This window comes from Tamandua tetradactyla, chromosome 5 (assembly GCF_023851605.1).
Source record: "Tamandua tetradactyla isolate mTamTet1 chromosome 5, mTamTet1.pri, whole genome shotgun sequence".
In the NCBI taxonomy this organism is placed as follows: domain Eukaryota; kingdom Metazoa; phylum Chordata; class Mammalia; order Pilosa; family Myrmecophagidae; genus Tamandua; species Tamandua tetradactyla.
The window spans coordinates 147,533,085-147,552,946 of NC_135331.1; positions in this window are offsets into that span (position 1 = coordinate 147,533,085).

Below are 19,862 nucleotides of genomic sequence, written 5' to 3' on the forward strand. Positions count from 1 at the left end.
GGACTTGGCATTAGGGAATTAAGAAAACTTTTTCGACTGAAAGGGGGAAGAGAGAAATGAGACAAAATAAAATGTCAGTGGCTGAGAGATTTCAAACAGAGTCGAGAGGTTATCCTGGAGGTTATTCTTACGCATTTTATAGATTTCCCCTTTTTAGGTTAAGGTGAGGCTAGAGGGAACTGCCTGAAACTGTAGAGCTGTGTTCCAGTAGCCATGTTTCTTGAAGATGAATGTCTAATGATATAGCTTTTGCAATGTGACTATGTGATTGTGAAAACCTTGTGTCTGATGCTCCTTTTTTTTTTCAATTAACATGTTTATTTATAATAACAGCAATGAATTATTATTTAAGTTTTAGACAAATAATTTTTTCTGAGTTCAGGGAGTGATCAGTGATGCTCCTTTTATCTACAATATTAACAGATGAGTAAAAAATATGGATTAAAAATAAATAATAGGGGGAACAAATGTTAAAGTAAATTGAGTAGATTGAAATACTAGTGAACAATGAAAGGGAGTGGTAAGTGGTATAGAAAAAAATAGGGGGAACAAAGGTTAAAATCTATTGAGTAGATAGAAATACTAGTGGTCAATGTGAGGGAGGGGCAAGGGGTAGGGTATGTATGAGTTTTTTCCTTTTTCCTTTTTATTTCTTTTTCTGGAGTGATGCAAATGTTCTAAAAAATGATCATGGTGATGAATATACAACTATGTGATGATATTGTGAGCCATTGATTTTACACCATGCACGGGACGTTTGTGTGTTAAGAATGTTCATGTTAGTATGTTGTTTTGGTTTGATAATAAAGAATACATTTAAAAAAATAAATAAAAACAGTATTTAAAAAATTAAACAACCAAGAAACAAACCGTAAGTTAATAAATTCCTTTTGTTTAAACCAACCAATTACATGGTATTTGCTTGAGCAGCTGAGGAAACAGAAGCAAACACTTTCTCATACTGCCTTCCACTGGTAATGGTCTTATAGTGGAGTTTATGGATGACTGCCAGAGGGAGTCTAGGGAGGGCTACTGCTGCCTGGTGCTAGCTGTGGTCCCTGCAGATGATGTTTTCCGTTAAAGAGAAGGGCAGCTGTGCAGCATCTCAAGACACATGTAAACTGGGCTAAGCCCATGGGTCCCAGGGCAGTGAGGCTCAGCCTGAATGCATTGGGAGCCAAACTTAGCCACCGTGTTTGTTCACTCTTCCTTGGGAACCCCTCATGCATACCATTGCCTAACACATGGTTAGGTGCATATAAAAGAAATATTGTTTTCAGGAAGTAATTGCTAAACACTCCGGTGACATGTACTTGTACTTATATTTTGATGGGAGAGCGGGGCTGAGGTTGTGGGGGAGGAGAAGTGTGACCAGTCAGGGAAACACACTGATGTAGCAAATGAGAGTGATGCTTTAGCACTTCCTCATGAAGCAGCATGACCTCCTGCCACCCAGACAGGCTCTTTCTTTAGCTGTTTCTTGCTCATTTGCCACAGCTGTTTGTTGTTCTCTTAAATGTTAAGCTTTTTATAGCTCTTCAGTTACTTATAAAAAGTACCCGTTATGCAGGCCATACGAGTACAGGCTCAGTGCTGGTCTAATGAGCAGCGAGAACACTGATGGCATATTTTTGTTGCTTCTATTTTCTCACTGTCCCCTCTTCTCCCACTTTCACAAGTTTCCCCCTTTGAACTCAAATGACTCCAGAATTTTGGAATTCACTTAAAATGCTAACCACGCGTTTGCCTTTGCTGCCTAAGACGGATTTATCGCTGACTCAGCTCCTTCCTGCATTAATGCCATCGGCTTGCCGTGGTTGGATGAGGGTTAGAGGAACGGGTAGAACCTCACTTCACAAGCCGCAGCCGCTCCTAGGGTTCCAGAGAGGACTCCACTCTGTACAGACGCGCCTGTGACTTCCGTGGGAAAGAAGTCCAACCCTAGGGTTTTGGAAGGTCTTTGCCGAGTAGGGAGGGACTTTCTCCCAGTCTGTGTCCAGTGGAAGCATTTAGGACCGCTGCAGATAGAATCAGGAGGAAGCGGCCAGAAACCACAGTCAAGACGATAATGTTGGCTCTCTGAAGGAATCCAGTCTCCTCTGGATTTGGGGCCTTTATCATGGCATCTGAAGTCTGTACACACGCTACAGCTGCTTCTCCTGATAAACACAAGCACTTGGGGAATTTCCTATGATTCCTAGACCTTCCTAGGAAGATATCATTGAACATCCTCGGGGGAACCCTCTCTGGAAAGTTGAGGCGTTGGAACATCAGTCTGTCCGTTCTGGCATGGAGGTTCTCTGTCGTGTGCCCTGGATCTCGGAGCACTGGCGTGATTGCATGGGTCCTCACCGAGCATTTTTAGTTGATTTAATGAATAACTGTCCAGCATGTGTGTGGTATATTTTTCACAGATATATGGATACTGAAAGGATTACTAAAATGCTGGTTTAAATATAGCATAAAATTGTTGGTGCTTTTTTAAAAAATCATGTTTTTTTATTTGTATTTTTTAATCTTAGAGAGGAGAACCTCAGACACCTACAGGTTGGGAGCTGCTTTTTTAGCAAGCACTGGCCTCACATCCAGAATCTTTTACAAAGAAACTCCTTCGGGGCCAATTATTTGGGTTGAAGAGAAAGAAATCATGGGTTTGCTCTTAGAAAACCATATCTTCAGCCTTTCTTTCTTGGTGCTGAAAGAGATAGTCTTCCTTTTAGAAAAGGGAAAACCCACCTAGAATATTACCTGAGATGATTTTCCTTATGGAGCATGTTTTAAGGTGGAAATTGACCCCATTCCAGCCTGCAGTGACTTGAATCCCACATGTCAGACTTCTAAAGGTCTCTTTTTGGAATAAATTGCATATATTACATTTTTTGACTTAGAGGATTTTATGTGTACCTTTTGCAATCTTATGCTTGTGTCTATAATAGTAATAACAGTAACAATGACTGATACTTATTATTTCCTACATGTCAGAAGCCACTCTAAATACTTCATAGGTATTATCTCAACAAGCCTAAGTGGCTGCAATTATTATTTTCATTTCATACATGAAGACACTGAGACGTTCATAGAGGTCAGTAACTTCTCTTTGCTCACTGGCCCTATATGTGGCAGAGCCAGGATTTGAATCCAGATTGCTGAGCCAGCTCTCAACCTCCATAGCATATTCTCTTCATGTCTAAAGTCTGATCTAAAGTTGGAGTTTTTTTAGTATGAATTCGTATTATTTAACATTTTTTATTCTGAAATATAGCATGTCTACAAAAAAGCAACAAATTTCAAAGCACATTTTAATAAGTAGTTATGGAACAGATTTCAAAGTTTGTTACGGGTTACAGTTCCACAATATCAGGCTTTTCCCTGTAGTTGCTCTAAGACACTGGGGACTAAAATATATCAATATAATGATTTAGTCGTCATACTCATTTGTTAAATCCTAACTTCTTTGTTCTAACTCCACTTTCTCCTTTGATCCTTCTCCCAAGCTTTAGGGATATTTGGGCTATGCCCATTCTAGATTTTTCATGTTGAAAAGGGGGTATTAACAATATGGGATGGGGGGATGGAACTAGTTGATGTTCTTGGAAATACTGGTGCCACTGGGTTTCAGGACTTATCTGGCCTAGGAACCATCTGAGGGTTTTAGGCTTCTGAAAAGTAAACTTAGTGCATGCAACTTTCTCAGATAGAGCCTGGCTGTTCTTCGGGATCAACAGGAATGATATTGGCTGGGGTTTGGCAAACAATGGCGATTAGCAATATATAGTCGGAGCTTGCATGAGAGTAGCCTCCAGAAGAGCCTCTTCACTCTATTTGAACTCTCTTAGCCACTGATACATTTTCTTGTTACATTTCTTTTCCCTCTTTTTGTCAGGAAGGCATTGTTGGTCCCACAGTGCCAGGGCTAGGCTCATCCCTGGGAGTCATGTACCACAGTGCCAGGGAAACTCACACCCCTGGACATCATGTCCCATTTAGTGGGGAGGGTAATGATTTTCCTTGCAGATTTTGGTTTACATAGAGAGAGAGAGACCACATCTGAGCAACAAAAGAGGTTTTCTGGAAGTAACTCTTAGGCATAATTTTAGGTAGGCTTAGCTTCTCTACCAGAGAACTAAGTTGCACAAGCGCAAGCCTCACGATCAGAGGCTTGGCATATTAACCTGGGAGTCCCTAGTGTTTGAGAGAGTATCAGAGGTTTCCCAGGTGGAAGGTTTAATAGTTCCATAATTTTTCTCCACTCCCTCAAGGGATTTTGCCTATACTTTTTAATCTTTTTTTTTAATTGTGAAATATAACAAATATACAGAAAAAAAAGAAAAAAGCAATAATTGTCAAAGTACATTTTAACAAGTAGTTATGGAACAGATTTCAGAGTTATTTATAAGTTACCATTTCACTATTTCAATTTTTTCCTTCTAGCTACTCCAAAATACTGGAGGCTAGAAGAAATATCAGTATAGTGATTCAGCAGTCATACTCATCTGCTAAATCCTATTTTCTCTGTTGTAACTCATCCTTCTCCTTTGATCCTTCTTCCAATATACAGGGATCTTTGGGGAATGTCCTTCTCACTTTTTCATGTAAAGAAGGGGTGTTGACAATAACAAACAGGGAGTTGTAATTAGCTGATGGTCATGGAGAGGCTGAACCTTCTGGGTTTCAGGATTTATCTGGCATAGAAACCCTCTGGAGGTTTCAGGTTTCAAGAAAGTAAATCATGTAACTTTTATAAAGAGTCTCAGTTAGAGCCCTAGGTATTCTTCAAAGTAAACAGGAATGATATTGACTGGGGCTTGGCAAACTGTGGCAATCAGCAATATCTAGCTGAAGCTTGCATAAAAGTAGACTCTGGCGGGTGCATGGCTGGTTCAGTGGTAGAATGCTCACCTTCCATGAGGAGACCTGGGTTTGATTCCTGGAACATGCACCCCTCCCCCCCCCCCAAAAAAAAGTAGACTCCTGAATAGCCTCTCAACTCTACTTGAAATCTCTTAGCCACTGATGCCTCCTTTTGCTACACTTCCTTCTCCACTATTGGTCAAGAAGGTATTGTTGATCCCATGGTGCTGGGGCCTGAATCATCCCTGGGAATCATGTTCCACATTGCAGGGAAATTTTTCACCCCTGAAAATGCCACATCTCATGTAGAGGAAAGGGTTCTTGATTTCCTTGAGGAGTTAGGTTTAGAGAGAGAGGCCTCATCTGAGCAACAAAAGAGGTTTCCTGGAAGCAACTCTTAGGCCTCATTACGTAGGCTTCTTCACTACAAAAATGAGTTTCATATGGGCAGGCCTCAAAATCAAGGGCTTGAAATTTTCTGTACCACATAATGTAACTCAACCTGTTTGACTAGATCATTTAAGCAACCCAAACACAGGGAGCCCAAAATAAGAATGAGGGCCCATAATCCCATATATCTTAGTGTAATGCATGGATATATCCTAGAGTATGTTAAGCAGATGATCAAAAAGTATTGGCAAAGCCCTTTGAAGTATGAGAGAAAAAATATGAAACTATTAAACTTTACCATCAGGGAAAACCCTGATATTGTGTCAAACCTTAGGGACACCCAAATCAATTGGTCATGCTCTCGATCATGAGGCTTACTTTTGTGAAGCTTATGTAGGTAGTGGAGAAGCTTATACTACATATAGGCATGCCTAAGAGTTACTTCTGGAGGACCTCTTTTGTTGCTCAGATGTGGCCTCAGTCTCTCTGAGCCCAGCTCTGCAAGTGAAATCATTGGCGTCCCCTCTACAAGGGACATGACATTCAGGGCTGCAAGTCTCCCTGGCAACGTGGGAGATGACTCCCAGGGATGAATCCAAACCTGGGATCAACAATTCTATCCTGACCAAAAGGGGGAAAAGAAGCATAATTAATAAAATATCAGGGGCAGAGAGAGTTCAAATAGAGTAGAAAGGCTACTCTGGAGGTTGCTCTTACGCAAACTTCGGGTAGACCTTGCTACCTATCATAACCTGCCAACCCCCAACCAGGATCATTCTAGCCAATCCTAAAGAACACCTAGGGCAATATAAGATCCCACAAGGGTTCCATGCATTAGAGTAACTTTCCAAAAACTTACAACCTCAGATGGGTCCCTGGTCCAGATAAGTCCTGAAACCTAGCCCAGCCTCTCCAGAACATCAGCTAGTTCCATCTCCTACCCCATAATAGTGACAGACCCTTCCAATAGCAAAAATTTAGAATGGCCATAGCCCAAACACCCCTAAAAGAGAGGGATGGAAAGATCAAAGGTGATGGTGGAGTGATATAGAAAAGATAGGATTTAACAAATGAATATGAATGCTAAATCATTAAATTGGTATTTCTTTTAGACTCCAGAATTTTAGAGCAGCTAGAAGTGAAAACCTAAAATTGTGAAATTGTAACCCATGTCAAACTCTGAAATATCTTCTACAACTAATTGTGGTACTGTGCTTTGAAATTTATAGCTTTTCTGCATATATGTCATTTTTCACAAAAAAGAAGGAAAAAAAGTCGATTAGATGATAAAAATATTTAAGCCTTCTAGTCTCCTATATTCTGGAGCAGCTAGAAGGAAAATTCTGAGAGGATTGTATGGTAGCCTGTGACAAACTCTGGGATCTGTCCTGTAACTACTTATTGAATAGTGCTTTAAAAACTATTGCTTTTTTATTTCCTTGCTTTGTATATATGTTATACTATACAATAAAAAAACTTTAAAAAAAAAGAGTAACTTCTAGAAAACCTCTTTTGTTGCTCATACATGACCTCTCTCTCTCTAAACCCAACTCTGCAAATGAAATCATTACCCTCCCCCCTAAGTGGGACATGACATCCAGGGGTGTGTTTCTCCCTGGCAACGTGGTATATGACTCCCAGGGATGAGTCTGGCCCTGGCACCATGGGATTGACAATGCCATACTGACCAAAAAGGGGAAAAGAATTGTAACAAATTGGGTATCATTGACTGAGAGATTTCAAATAAAATTGAGAGGCTACTATGGAGGCTACGCAACATAAGTTTCAGCTAGACATTGTTACCTATCATAGTTTGCTATACGCCAAGCAAAATCATTCCTGCCAAACATAAAGGACACATATGGCTTTATATGAGATTTTAAGAAAATTCCATGCAGTAGGATTACTTTCCAGAGAACTACAACCTCCAGATGAGTTCCTAGACCTGATAAGTTCCGAAATGCAGAGGGGTCATCCTCTCTAGAACATCAACCAATCCCATCTGCCTATCCCATATGTCATGGTTAGGTTCATGTGTCAACTTGGCCAAGTGGTTGTATCTGTTTGTTTGGTTGGGCAAGTGCTGGCCTGTCTGTTGCGATGAGGACATTTCATAGAATTAAATCATGATCATGTTGGCTGCATCCACAGCTGATTCCATTTGTAATCAGCCAAGGGGAGTGTTTCTTCAATGAGTGATGCTTAATCTAATCACTGGAAGCCTTTTAAGGAGGATTCAGAAGAGACAGGCTCTCTTCCTGCTTCGGCCAGCGAGCCTCTCCTGTGGAGTTTGTCCAGACCCTTCATCGGAATCGCCAGCTTCACAGCCTGCCCTGTGGATTTTGGACTCTGTGTTCCCGCGGTCATGTGAGACACTTTTATAAATTTTATATTTGCGAGTGTTCCCTGTTGATTATGTTTCTCTAGAGAACCCTAACTAATACATCTTGGTACTGGGAGTGGTTCTTAAGAAACAGAATCTTAAAAATGGGTTTTAATGAATGGTTTTCTACTCTGACTGGACTCAAAGGCACTAAGGACTCTGATTCCCATAATTAGAATGACACTCCCAATCCATGGAGTGAGTTGGCAAAAGAGATAGTCAAAATATCACCATTTGATTCTCCTAATGCTTCGGTTGTATGAAGTCAGGCTCTGGGGGATAATGTTTTTGACACCTTTACAGAGTTTTGTGGAAATAAGAGGTATAGAGATATTGGCTTGTTGTTGTTAGATACACTGGCTGCATTAAGGAGTGAAAGGGATGGGCTTAAGTCTTCAAAGGAGAAGCTTAAGTGCCGTCTGACAGATGTAGATGTTTCTACGAGTATCCTGAAGGAAAATCTTATTTCCTGTAGCTGTAGATGAGATCTCTGAATATGAGACTCAGAATCTTACTGTTAGAGTAGCAACTTCACAATGTAAACTGAAATCTCAATGTTGCATGGTGTCTGCCGTTAAAGTGAGGGCATTGATTGGAAAGGAGTGGGACCCTGAAAAATGGGATGGTGACATATGGATTGATAATGATGTGGGGGGTGAGGTTGAAACCCTAGGTCATGCTGAGTCTTCTCTAGATAACTCTATAATAGTTTACCCTGAGGACATAACCGTCCCACCTCCAGCCTGCCTTGAGGAGTTGGCCACCCAACCTCCTCCTGAAGGGATTAGCCCCAGAGTGATTAATCCTGTTTCACCAGATGAAACTGCAAATCAAGGCCCTGAAGCAAATGGCTTGGAAGATATTTCTAATTCTTTTCATGACCCACCCCCACCACCCTTCATTTCTTCCAGACCTATAACTAGACTAAAGTCCCTACAGACCCCTAAAGACGAGGTACGAAGTATCACACATGAGGAAATACGTTATACTCCAAAAGAACTGTGTAAGTTTTCCAATTTTTATAGACAGAAATCAGGGAAATATGTGTGGCAATGGATTTTAAGGGTGTGGGATAATGGTGGGAGGAATATGGGCCCACTAAGCAGAGATTCTGCATTCAGTGTTACAGCTCAAGGGGTTAGAAAAGGTATTAATAGTTTGTTTGGATGGTTGGTTGAAAAACATGGATCAAAAGGTGGCCAACATTACCTGAGGTTGAAATGCCAGAACTGCCCTGGTATAATGTAGATGAGGGGATCCAGAAGCTTAGAGAGATTGGAATGTTTGAGTGGATTTATCATGCAAAGCCTGCTCTTACACCCCAGGAATGTCCGGAGGATGCACCTTTTACCAGGACAGTGAGAAATAAATTTGTGAGACTAGCACCATCATCCCTGAAGAGCTCTGTGGTTGCACTTCTCTGTAGGTCAGATATTACTATAGGAACTGCTGTCACTGAGTTGGAATCTTTAAATACAATGGGGATGACGGGACCCCGAGTTGGCAGAAGCCAGGTGGCAGCACTTAATCGCCAAAGGCAGGGTAGATGTGGCTATTATAATAGACAGCAAACTCAAAGCAGGTGTCAAAATTATATGACATGCAGAGATTTGTGGCATTGGCTAGTAAATCATGGGGTACCTAGAAATACAATAGAAGGGCAGAATACTAAATTCTTGTTTGAGCTGTATAAACAAAAGAGTTCTAGGTCAAATGAACAGAAGTCTAACCTGAATTACAAAAACACAGAGTCACGGCCCCTTAATTAATTTCCAGACTTGAAACAGTTAATAGACCCAGAGCCCCTTGAATGAAGGGGAGGCCAGGTCCCTTTGGGGGAGAAACCTGTTACACTGCCACAAATTTAAACTGTTACTCTTCCTCCAAGCCTTCCCCAAGGAGACCGATGGTCTTTTACCTGGGTAACTGTACATTGGGGAAAAGGAAATGATCAGCTATTTTGGGGGATTATTAGACACTGGTTCAGAAGTGACATTAATTCCAGAGGACCCGAAACGTCACTCTGGTCCACGAGTCAGAGTGGGGACTTATGGAAGCCAGGTGATCAATGGAGTTTTAGCTCAGGTCCATCTCACAGTGGGTCCAGTCGGCCCCTGGACCCATTCTGTAGTTATTTCTCCAGTTCCAGAATGTATAATTGGTATAGACATACTGAGCAACTGGCAGAATCCCCATGTTGGCTCTCTAACTCGTGTAGTGAGGGCTATTATGGTGGGAAAGCCCAAGTGGAAGCCACTAGAACTGCCCCTACTTAGCAAAATAGTAAATCAGAAGCAATACTGGATTCCTGGAGGGATTGCAGAGATTATTGCCACTCTTAAGGACTTGAAGGGTGCAGGGGTGGTGATTCCCACCACATCCCCATTCAGCTCTCCTATTTGGCCTGTGCAGAAAACAGATGGGTCTTGGAGGATGACAGTGGATTATTGTAAACTCAACCAGGTGGTAACTCCAGTTGCAGCTGCTGTTCCAGATGTGGTATCATTGCTTGAGCAAATCAGTACATCCCCTGGTACCTGGTATGCAGCTATTGATCTGGCAAATGCTTTTTTCTCAATAGCTAATAGTAAGGACCACCAGAAACAGTATGCTTTCAGCTGGCAAGGTCAGCAATATACTTTCACTGTCCTACCTCAGGGGTATATCAACTCTCCAGCCCTATGTCATAATCTTGTCTGCAGGGACCTTGATCGTTTCTCTTTCCCACAAGACATCACACTGGTCCATTATATTGATGATATCATGTTAATTGGACCTAGTGAGCAAGAAATAGAAACTATTCTAGACTTACTGGTAAGGCATTTGTGTGTCAGAGGATGGGAGATAAATCCAACAAAAATACAGGGGCCTTTCACTTCAGTGAAATTTCTAGGTGTCCAGTGGTGTGGGGCATGTTGAGATATCCCTTCTAAGGTGAAGGAGAAGTTGCTGTATCTGGCCCCTCCTATGACCAAAAAAGAGGCACAATGCCTAGTTGGTCTTTTTGGATTTTGGTTACAACATATTCCTCATTTGGGTGTGTCACTCTGGCCCATTTATCGAGTAACCAGAAAAGCTGTTAATTTTGAGTGGGGACCTGAATAAGAGGAGGCTCTGCGACAGGTCCAGGCTGATGTACAAGCTGCTCTGCCACTTGGGCCGTATGATCCAGCAGATCCAATGGTGCTGGAAGTGTCAGTGGCAAATAGAGATGCTGTCTGGAGCCTTTGGCAGGCCCCTATAGGAGAATAACAACACAGACCCTTAGGATTTTGGAGCAAAGCCTTACCATCTGCTACAGATAACTACTCTCCTTTTGAGAAACAGCTTTTGGCCTGCTACTGGGCCTTAGTAGAGACTGAATGCTTAACCATGGGCCACCAAGTTACCATGAGACCTGAGTTGCCTATCATGAGCTGGGTGTTCTCTGACCCACCAAGCCATAAAGTTGGTCGTGCGCAGCAGCACTCTATTGTAAAATGGAAATGGTATATAAGAGATAGGGCCAGAGCAGGTCCTGAAGGCACAAGTAAGTTACATGAGGAAGTGGCCCAAATGCCCATGGTCTCCACTCCTGCCACATTGCCTTCTCTTTCCCAGACCAGGGCTATGGCCTCTTGGGGAGTTCCTTACAGTGAAATGACTGAGGAAGAGAAAACTTGGGACTGGTTTACAGATGGTTCAGCATGATATGCAGGTACCACCCAAAAGTGGACAGCTGCAGCACTACAACCCCTTTCTGGGTGTTCTTGAAGGATAGTGGTGAGGTGAAATCCTCCCAGTGGGCAGAACTTTGAGCAGTACACCTGGTTGTTGATTTTGCTTGGAAGGAAAACTGGCCAGAGGTGCATTTGTATACTGACTCATGGGCTGTTGCTAATGGTTTGGCTGGATTGTCAAGGACTTGGAAAGACCATAATTGGAAAATTGGTGACAAAGAGGTCTGGGGAAGAAGTATGTGGATAGACCTTTCTGAGTGGGCTACAAACATGAACATATTTGTGTCCCATGTGAATGCACACCAGAGGGTGAATTCAGCAGAGAAAGGTTTTAATACTCAAGTGGATAAGATGACCCGTTCTGTGGATACCAGACAGCCTCTTTCCCCAGCAACTCCTGTCATTGCCCAGTGGGCTCATCAACAAAGTGGTCATGGTGGTAGGGATGGAGGTTATGCATGGGCTCAGCAACATGGACTTCCACTCACCAAGGCTGACTTGGCTACAGCCACTGCTGCGTGCCCAATCTTCCAGCAGCAGAGACCTACATTCACCCCCAATATGGCACCATCCCCCAAGGTGACCAGCCAGCTACATGGTGGCAGGTTGATTACATTGGACCACTCCCTTCATGGAAGGGGCAGTGATTTGTTCTAACTGGAATAGACACATACTCTGGATATGGGTTTGCTTTCCCTGCACACAATGCTTCTGCCAAAACTACCATCCATGGACTTACAGAATGCCTTATCCATGCTTATTCCATATAGCATTGCTTCTGATCAAGAAACACACTTCACAGCAAATGAAGTGTGGAAATGGGCACATGCTTATGGAATTCCTTGGTCTTACGATGTTCCATATCATACAGAAGCAACTGGATTGATAGAACAGTGGAATGGCCTTTTGAAAACACAATTACGTTGCCAACTAGGAGGCAATACCTTGAAAGGACGGGGTAATTTTCTCTAGGAAGCTGTATACGTTCTGAATCAGCATCCGATGTACGGTTCTGTTTCTCCTATAGCCAGGATCCATGGGTCCAGGAACCAAGGGGTGAAAATGGGAGCGGTACCACTCACTATTACCCCTAGTGATCCACTAGGAAAATTTTGCTTCCTGTCCCTGCTACCCTGAGCTCTTCTGGTCTACAGGTTTTAGTTCCAAAACAGGGAGTGCTTTCTCCAGGAGAAACAACAGTGATTCCATTGAACTGGAATCTAAGACTGACCCCTGGTCACTTTGGACTACTTATGCCACTGGATCAACAAGCCAAAAAGGGGGTTACATTATTGTCTGGGGTAATTGACCCTGAGTATCAGGAGGAAGTAGGACTGCAACTACATAATGGAGGTAAAGAAGAGTTTTCTTGGAATATAGGAGATCCCCTAGGGTGTCTTTTAGTACTACCATGCCCTGTGATTAAAATCAATGGAAAACTGCAACAACCCAATTCAGGCAGGACCACTAATGGCTCTGAAACTTCAGGAATGAAGGTTTGGGTCACCCCACCAGGCAAAGAACCACGGCCAGCTGAAGTGCTTGCTGAGGGTAAAGGGAACATGGAATGGGTAGTGGAAGAAGGTAGTGATAAATATGAACTTCAACCATACGATCAGTTATAGAAACGAGGACTGTAATGCTGTTTTGTTCATGTTATACATCCAAGTTTAAGAATGAATATTACACAAGGATTTGCACCCTGTTCTGGAGAGATTTAATGTGTTTCCAGTTATATTCAGGACAGTTGAATATTGTTAGGTGAAAGAAAAAATGTGTGTTTTATTGTTTTTCATTTAGAAATTAGGTATGGTTTAAGGTGGTATGTATAGCTGCCAAGTTGACAAGGGGTGAAATGTCATGGTCATGTTCACGTGTCATCTTGGCCAAGTGGTGGTACCTGTTTGTCTGGTTGGGCAAGTGCTGGCCTGTCTGTTGCAATGAGGACATTTCATAGAATTAAATCATGATCATGTCAGCTGCATCCACAGCTGATTCCATTTGTAATCAGCCAAAGGGGAGTATCTTCTGCAATGAGTGATGCTTATAATCTAATCACTGGAAGCCTTTTAAGGAGGATTCAGAAGAGACAGACTCTCTTCCTGCTTCGGCTGGTGAGCCTCTCCTGTGGAGTTCATCCAGACCCTCCATCAGAATCGTCAGCTTCACAGCCTGCCCTGCAGATTTTGGACTGCATTCCCGCGATCACCTGAGACACTTTTATAAATTTTTTATTTGTGAGTGTTCCCTGTTGATTCTGTGTCTCCAGAGAACCCCAACTAATACAGCATATTATCAACAGCCCCTTCCAACATGAAAAAGTTAGAATGGGCATAGCCCAAATATCCCTAAAGATTGAGAGAAAGATCAAAGGAGATGGTGGAGTTATACAAAGAAGGTAGGGTTAAGCAAATGAGAATGATTACTGAATCATTATATTGATATTTCTTTGTCTCTAATGTCTTGGAACAGCTAGCAGTAAAAACCTAAAATTGTGGAATTATAACCTATACCAAACTCTGACATTTGTTCTAATTGTTGTGGTGTGCTTTCAAACTTACTGCTTTTTTGTATATATCTTATTTTTCACAAAAAAAGGGAAAAAAAGTCGATTGTGATGATGAATGCACAGCCAAATGAGAGTACTGTGAACCACTGAATGTACACTTTGAACGATTACACAACATGAGACTGTAGAAAATATATCAATAAAACTGCATTACAATTTTTAAAAAATCAAGGGTTTACCTATTTTCTTGGGAGTCCTCAATGTTTGAGAGGGTACCAGAGGTTTCCCAGATAGGAAAGTTAAATATTTTCTTATTTTTTTCTTTGGTCCTGACTCTACCAATGCTTTAAAATTATCAGCCCACCATAGTCTAAGCCATACCAAGTTATAAGGCCTTGTTCCCATTCTGGGCTTCACGTGTCTGGTTTGTGTAAATGAGCTCTCCAGACAGGTTGATTTAGATTGTGTGCTACAAAAAATTTAGGTTCTAGATACAATAAACCTCTTTGCCTTTGGTCTCATGCTGTAGGTGAAGGTCTAGAGTACATGGACTAGCATCTTTTACCCTGTATACTTAGTTCCAGAGAGATCAGCTTTGTTTTTATCTCTAGTTGAAGTCTGATCTCTTTTTGGTTACTTTAACTGCTGTTGTGCATAGCAATGCTGACTTTCAAAGCTGCAGAACTCCAGCTCTGTGTCTTAGGTATCAGAGAGGCACTCAAAGTTTCAGGGAAATACCAGCTTATACGCATATAACGCACTGTCTCAGAGTCTAGAGAAACACTTACAACTTCAAACTTGATGTGGCTGCTGTAAGAGTTTACAATCTAGGTATCAATTTTCTTATAAGTATGTTTTGAAAGAGACCATGACATAATTGTTCTTTTGTTTCTGGCTTATTCTGCACAACTCATTGTCCCCAAGATTAATTCAGTTCATTGAGGGCCTCACAGCATCGTTCCTTTCAGTAGCTGCACAGTGTTCCGTCATGTATGTATCATGGTTCACCTTTCGGCTTCTCAGTCAGTGTACTCTTTAGCTCCCTCCATCCATTGATCATCATGTATAGTGTCCAAAATAAAACATGTCTTACAGTGTCCTCACTTGGTTGTACAACAGCAACCCTCTCAATTTTAGATAATTTTCCTTGGTCCAACAAGACCAAGAACTGATAAACACAGCCTCTGCAAGTATCAAATCAAAACTTCCCCTAATATTTTGTCCCCCCTCCATTATTTACCCCTTATATTGCTGTGGTACTGTTGATGTCTTCCTGTTAACTACAAGCCATAGTATGCTATTTTATTTCCCCCCCATACCTTTCTATTACTGACTCTGTGCAAGATCAAAACTTTGTAGTAGTTCATACGAGAACTTATTAATAATTGTAGAGTTAATTGTTAGGATCACGGCACTATACATCTCCCTTTCAATGATGCTCACCTTCGATATGGCAGTGTTACTTATATCCCCACTAATTTGCTACCATCACTTCTATCCTTTCCACTACATTAGAGTTCAACCTCATTGGGTAACCTTTCCTGTCTCTGGCTTCTGTGTACCTCTAGATTGCCTATATTCTATGGTGTAAACTTTGAAATTAACTGTACCAGAACCATAATAGTGAAATCATACAGTATTTATCCTTTTTGTGTCTGACTTATTTCACTCAGCATTATGTCCTCAATGTTCATCCATGTTGTCATGTGCTTCAGGACCTCATTTATTGTGAATTCACATTTTAAGGGGTTGTCTTTCAAATTTGAATATTATTCTATTATGTTAATATATATGTACACACACACATATATAAATTGTTGGAAATTCGTATGTACCAGTTATGTACATAACTCTGTTTATGAAAGCCTCTCATTTCCTCCCTGAGGAGATCTTCTCAGGATCTCTATAAGCGTTAATGTGGTAGTTTATTTTTTCTTCCCCTGGCCTTAGTTCACCAAACCTTAAAGTAGGTCCACATTTGCTCTAAAACCATTGTAAAAAATCATGAATTAAAAAACATATACAAAAGGCCAATAACCACATAAAAAGATACTCAACATTATTAATCATTAGAAAAATTCAAGTTAAAATAACCATAAGATACTTCACACCCACTAGAATGGCTAAAATTAAAAGAACTGACAATGCCAAGTGTTGGTGAAAATATAGAGCAACTGGAACTCTCCCTCACTGCTGGTGCAAGTGCAAAATTACACAGCCACTTTGAAAAAACAATTTGACAACTTCTTACCATATGTCTCAGCAATTTCCACTTCTGATATTTATCCTTGAGAAATGAAAACATACATTCACACAAAGATTTGTATGTTCTTTGTATTTGTATGTTCATAGAAGTTTTATTCATAATAGCCCCAAACTGGAAGCAATCCAAATTCCATCACCTGGTAATGGATGAATAAATAAATTGTGATAGATCCATACAATGGAATATTACTTTGTGACAAAAACGAATGGGCTATTGATAGACACAACAATATGGGATAGATCTCAAAAGCATTATGTTAGATGAAAGAAGTTGGACCAAAAAAGACCCTGAACTATAGGATTCCACTTAGATGAAATTCTGCAACAGCAAAACTATAATGATATAAAGCAGATCACTATATGAAGCAAGTGGCTGCCAGGGATGGGGCAGGGAATTGGCCTTAAGGAGTTTCAGGGAACTTTTGGGAATGATAGACATGTCCTATATCTTCGTTGTGGTGGCAATTACATGACTATTCATTTATCAAACCTCATTGAGCTTCTAGAAGCTGTTCTGGAGGTCTGGAGGTCACTCTTATGCAAGCGTCAGTTAGACATTGCCATCTACCATAATTTGCCAAACCCCAACCAAAACCATTCTAGCCAATCCTAAAGAACAACTTGATAAATAAGATACTACAAAGGTTCCACGCACAAGGGTAACTTTCCAGAAACCTACAACTGCCAGATGGATCCCTAGGCCAGATAGGTCCTGAAATGCAGAGGGACCAGCCACTCCAGAATATCAAACAGTTCCACCCCCCCATCCCATATTATCAACAGCCCCTTCCAACATGAAAAAGTTACAATAGGCATAGCCCAAATACCCTGAAGAGTGCAAGATTAAAAGTGATGATGGAGTTATACAGAAAAAGTTTAACAAATGATTATGATTTCTGAATCATTATATTGATATTTCTTCTAGTCTCCAGCATCTTGAAGCAGCTAGAAGTAAAAACCTAAAATTGTGGAATTGTAACACATACCAAACTCTGGAATCTGTTCTACAACTAATTCTTGCTATGTGCTTTGAAATTTATTCCTTTCTTAAAATATATCATTTTTCACAAAAAAGAAAAAAAATACATCTTCTAGTGTGCAGTGTTTTGGAGCAGCTAGAAGGAAAAATCTGAAATAATGGAATGATAACCCATAACAAACTCTGAAATCCGTTCTGTAACTACTTGTTGAAGTGTACTTTGAAAACCGTTGCTTTTTCTTTCTTTTGTTTGTATATGTGTTATATTTAACAAAAAGAATGTTTAAAAAAACTCATCAAGCTGTACATTTAAATTGCACCTGAATAAAACTGATTAGAAAAAAGTAATGTGTACAGCTCCTTTTTCACTAAGCTGTAGATGAGACAATTACATTTTTAAAACTCTAGGGTTATCTTCCATTGATTTCAACCAAATTCATTTTACCCAATATTTAATAAAAAGGTTTGTGATTTGAAAATGTTTTTATCTGTCATTTTAACACTGCATTTATTTATTCTGTTGGGAAAAAGTGATGCTTTGGATTTATTGTATAATGAAAATTGGGTGAAAAAAAGGAAAACTGAAACAGATTTGATCATAATCAAAGCAACTCTATAACACTTATGTGGTGACTGTATACTCTTCTAAGGGCCTGTATAGCATTATACTTATTGATTCATTGCTACTCTTGTCTAAGAATCTTGTGAAGATGCTATTTAGAATTACAAAATTTTTATGGTCCTAGGTGATATGCTGGTTGCTGTAAGAGTTCCCTCATGGCCGAAATTCTTCATGTAGACAGGGACTGAAACTGAGCACCTGCTGGTTTAAAGCTGAGTTAATAACAGGAAATAATTTGATGGTTTGAGGGCAAAAAAAGTGGACTATCCAGTTTATCCTGTATTTTTTCCTATGAGAAGCAATAAAAATAGTATTTTTTTTCCAATCATCATCTCCCTTAGAGATACAAGTAGTTACCTACTTACTCTCTCCTTCAGTCAAAACATATGTATTCGGGGTTTATTTTGAGAAAAACATTGCGCTATGTATTATGGAATGCAAAGCTGCTTAAGCTATGATGATCCCTGTCCTATTTAGCTAGAATCCTACACTTGGAAATTTGCTGAAATGGCTGTAAAATCATACACATATATTTGTTTCGGCTATTTTTGGTATGGAACTCAAAGACATGCATTCTAAAGTCAGAATACTTTAAAGTGATAGTGGGGGAAGATGGTGGAGTAGTAAGCTGCAGGAGTTAGTCCCTCTACCAAAACAGCTACTGAACTGTCAGGAACTATTGGAATCACCTATTTTGAAACTCTGGAGTCTAATGGAGCACTGAGCAGCATCCAGAGAGGAGCAGGAGGACAGGGCTGGTAAACTATGGTAAATACCACTGAGAGCCACCCTCCCTGTAGTAGGTATGATCCCCCATACCCCAGCCTCGTGGTGGGTGGGAGTGGGGACCGCAGCTCGGCCTCCTGGCACAGCTGCCAGGTGGGACATAAAGACTTTGTTGTGCGTGGTCTGATCATTTATCACTGCTTTTGATTAGCTAATTCAGATCACTGGGGACTGCTTCTGAGGGCAGCCATTATTTCCACCCATCACGGGCAAAGGTGACAGAGGAATCTTAGAGACAGTAACCTTCCACAAAACTATGGAAACCAGTTAAAGGGCTGCATTAATTGTACAAGTGCTGAATCAAGAAAATGCAGCTTCAAAGCCATAGAAGAAGCCCCTGGCACCGTTACAGGCCCCTTCCCACCCCTCTACAATGCTGGCTGGAGCCGGCTTGTGCTTCCATTGTGGGCCCCTGTGTGCACACTGTGGTGCATGTATGTCAGTACCAACTGATCAAGTGGAAATCTGAGGAAATGGGTCTGGGAACTTGTGGGTCTTCCTAAAGTTTATCCTGAGGACAGAGATGCAGCTTGCAGAGAGCTGGGACAGGGTAATAAACAATTAAGTTGGAGTGGCCTGGGCAAAGGATTACCTGTATTAAGTCATCTATGAGAACATCCAGAAGTAGTGAAAGTCTATTTCAAAGAGAGTAAAGGGAGGATTTACTGGAACCCCTGTAAACTGTAAATGGTGGAATCCGTAAGGCCAAAAGCAAGCACAAACCCAGGAACAAACCTCATTCCACACAGGCTCAGATGAGATGGAGAGCACCCTGCACTCTGCATTTGCCTCAGGCTGATCTTGAAGGGAAGACTAAACTCTGAAGGAGACCCCCAGGCAAAGCAGAGTCAATCTGCAAAGAGAGTGAAAGGTGGTTTTGTTTTGATTTGTTTGTTTTGGTTAGCCCTTGGCATTCAAGAAAATCTCTGTCATATCACTAGTTGGATAGAAACTTAAGGAACAGCTTAGGGACTAAATCCTAGAATTAGCATTTCAAAATATTAAGAAGATTACAAGACAAACAAAGAAACAGGTAATGATGGCCCACCCAAAGAACAAGATAAAAGTCCAGAAACCATCAAGGAAAAAGAGGAGAATTAAGACTCACCAGACAAAGACTTAAAAAAATTATTCTCAGTATGCTCAAGGAGATAAAGGAAAACATGGAGAAAAAAGCTAAAGGATATGAGGAAAACAATGAATGAACAATATGGAATTTCTTTAGTATCTCAATAGGAACTAAACAGAGTTGAAAACCCAATAAAGAAATGAAAAAATCCCCTAGACAGTTTCAGTAACAGATTGGAGATTGCAGAATAAATATGTGATCTCAAAGACAAAACAATTGGAATATTTCA